This window comes from Pseudorca crassidens, chromosome 6 (genome assembly GCF_039906515.1).
Source record: "Pseudorca crassidens isolate mPseCra1 chromosome 6, mPseCra1.hap1, whole genome shotgun sequence".
Classification (NCBI taxonomy): domain Eukaryota; kingdom Metazoa; phylum Chordata; class Mammalia; order Artiodactyla; family Delphinidae; genus Pseudorca; species Pseudorca crassidens.
The window spans coordinates 110,874,767-110,878,364 of NC_090301.1; positions in this window are offsets into that span (position 1 = coordinate 110,874,767).

Genomic DNA, 3,598 nt, shown 5'->3' on the forward strand with positions numbered 1-3,598 from the left:
CTGACCCTCACCCGTCCCCTAATCCTAACCCGTACGCTAACACTAACCCGCGCCCTCACACGTACTCACACCCTAAAGCGTTGTCGTACCATCCCCTGGACCCTAAACCATCCGAGTCCCCTAACCCTAACCCTAGGCCGAACCCTAACCCTAACCCTTCCCCGAAGCCTGACCCTCACCCGTCCCCTAATCCTAACCCGTACGCTAACACTAATCCGCGCCCTCACACGTACGCTCCCCCTAAAGCGTTGTCGTACCCTCCCCTGGACCCTAAACCGTCCCCGTCCCCTAACCCTAACCCTAGCCCGAACCCTAACCCTAACCCTTCCCCGGAGCCTGACCCTCACCCGTCCACTAATCCTAACCCGTACGCTAACACTAACCCGCGCCCTCACACGTACGCTCCCCCTAAAGCGTTGTCGTACCCTCCCCTGGACCCTAAACCGTCCCCGTCCCCTAACCCTAACCCTACACCGAACCCTAACCCTAACCCTTCCCCGAAGCCTGATCCTCACCCGTCCCCTAAATCTAATCCGTACGCTAACACTAACCCACGCCCTCACGCGTACTCTCCCTCTAAAGCGTTGTCGTACCCTCCCCTGGACCCTAAACCGTCCCAGTCCCCTAACCCTAACCCTAGCCCGAACACTAACCCTAACCCTTCCCCGAAGCCTGACCCTCACCCGTCCCCTAATCCTAACCCATACGCTAACACTAACCCGCGCTCCCACACGTCCGCTCCCCGTAAAGCATTGTCGTACCCTCCCCTGGACTCTAAACCGTTCCCGTCCCCTAACCCTAACCCCAGCCGGAACCCTAACCCTAACACTTCTCCGAAGCCTGACCCTAACCCGTCCCCTAATCCTAACCCGTACGCTAACACTAACCCGCGCCCTCACACGTACGCTCCCCCTAAAGCGTTGTCGTACCCTCACCTGGACCCTAAACCGTCCCCGTCCCCTAACCCTAACCCTAGCCCGAACCCTAACACTAACCCTTCCCCGAAGCCTGACCCTCACCCGTCCCCTAATCCTAACCCGTACGCTAACACTAACCCGCGCCCTCACACGTACGCTCCCCCTAAAGCGTTGTCGTACCCTCCCCTGGACCCTAAACCGTCCCAGTCCCCTAACCCTAATACTAGCCCGAACCCTAACCCTAACCCTTCCCCGGAGCCTGATCCTCACTCGTCCGCTAATCCTAACCCGTACGCTAACACTAACCCGCGCCCTCACACGTACGCTCCCCCTAAAGCGTTGTCGTACCCTCCCCTGGACCCTAAACCGTCCCCGTCCCCTAACCCTAACCCTAGCCCGAACCCTAACCCTAACCCTTCCCCGAAGCCTGACCCTCACCCGATCCCTAATCCTAACCTGTACGCTAACACTAACCCGCGCCCTCACACGTACGCTCCCCCTAAAGCATTGTCGTACCCTCCCCTGGACCCTAAACCGTCCCCGTCCCCTAACCCTAACCCTAGCCCGAACCCTAACCATAACCCTTCCCCAAAGCCTGACCCTCAGGCGTCCCCTAACCCTAACCCGTACGCTAACACTAACCCGCGCCCTCACATGTACGCTCCCCCTAAAGCGTTGTCGTACCCTCCCCTGGACCCTAAACCGTCCCCGTCCCCTAACTCTAACCCTAGCCCGAACCCTAACCCTAACCCTTCCCCGAAGCCTGACCCTCACCCGTCCCCTAAACCTAACCCGTACACTAACACTAACCTGCGCCCTCACACGTACGCTCTCCCTAAAGCGTTGTCGTACCCTCCCCTGAACCCTAAACCGTCCCCGTCCCCTAACCCTAACCCTAGCCCGAACCCTAACCCTAACCCTTCCCCGAAGCCTGACCCTCACCCATACCCTAATCCTAACCCGTACGCTAACACTAACCCGCGCCCTCACACGTACGCTCCCCCTAAAGCGTTGTCGTACCCTCCCCTGGACCCTAAACCGTCCCCGTCCCCTAACCCTTACCCTAGCCCGAACCCTAATCCTAATCCTTCCCCGAAGCCTGACCCTCACCCGTCCCCTAATCCTAACCCGTACGCTAACACTAAGCCGCGCCCTCACACGTACGCTCCCCCTAAAGCGTTGTCGTACCCTCCCCTGGACCCTAAACCGTCCCCGTCCCCTAACCCTAACCCTAGCCCGAACCCTAACCCTAACCCTTCCCCGAAGCCTGAACCTCACCCGTCCCCTAATCCTAACCCGTACGCTAGCACTAACCCGCGCCCTCACGCGTACGCTCCCCCTAAAGCGTTGTCGTACCCTCCCCTGGACCCTAAACCGTCCCCGTCCCCTAACCCTAACCCTAGCCCGAACCCTAACCCTAACCCTTCCCCGAAGCCTGACCCTCACCCGTCCCCTAATCGTAACCCGTACGCTAACACTAACCCGCGCCCTCACACGTACGCTCCCCCTAAAGCGTTGTCGTACCCTCCCCTGGACCCTAAACCGTCCCCGTCCCCTAACCCTAACCCTAGCCCGAACCCTAACCCTAACCCTTCCCCGAAGCCTGACCCTCACCCGTCCCCTAATACTAACCCGTACGCTAACACTAACCCGCGCCCTCACACGTACGCTCCCCCTAAAGCGTTGTCCTACTCTCCCCTGGACCCTAAACCGTCCCCGTCCCCTAACCCTAACCCTAGCCCGAACCCTAACCCTAACCCTTCCCCGAAGCCTGACCCTCACCCGTCCCCTAATCCTAACCCGTACGCTAACACTAACCCGCGCCCTCACACGTACGCTCCCCCTAAAGCGTTGTCGTACCCTCCCCTGGACCTTAAACTGTCCCCGTCCCCTAACCCTAACCATAGACCGAACCCTAACCCTAACACTTCTCCGAAGCCTGACCCTCACCCGTCCCCTAAATCTAACCCGTACGCTAACGCTAACCCGCGCCCTCACACGTACGCTCCCCCTAAAGCGTTGTCGTACCCTCCCCTGGACCCTAAACCGTCCCCGTCCCCTAACCCTAACCCTAGCCCGAACCCTAACCCTAAACCTTCCCCGAAGCCTGACCCTCAACCGTCCCCTAATCCTAACCCGTACGCTAACACTAACCCGCGCCCTCACACGTACGCTCCCCCTAAAGCGTTGTCGTACCCTCCCCTGTACCCTAAACCGTCCCCGTCCCCTAACCCTAACCCTAGCCCGAACCCTAACCCTAACCCTAACCCGAAGCCTGACCCTCACCCGTCCCCTAATCCTAACCCGTACGCTAACACTAACCCGCGCCCTCACACGTACGCTCCCACTAAAGCGTTGTCGTACCCTCCCCTGGACCCTAAACCTTCCCCATACCCTAACCCTAACCCTAGCCCGAACCCTAACCCTAACCCTTCCCCGAAGCCTGACCCTCACCCGTCCCCTAATCCTAACCCGTACGCTAACACTAACCCACGCCCTCACACGTACGCTCCCCCTAAAGCGTTGTCGTACCCTCCCCTGGACCCTAAACCGTCCCAGTCCCCTAACCCTAACCCTAGCCCGAACCCTAACCCTAACCCTTCCCCGAAGCCTGACCCTCACCCGTCACCTAATCCTAACCCGTACGCTAACACTAACCCGCGCCCTCACACGTACGCTCC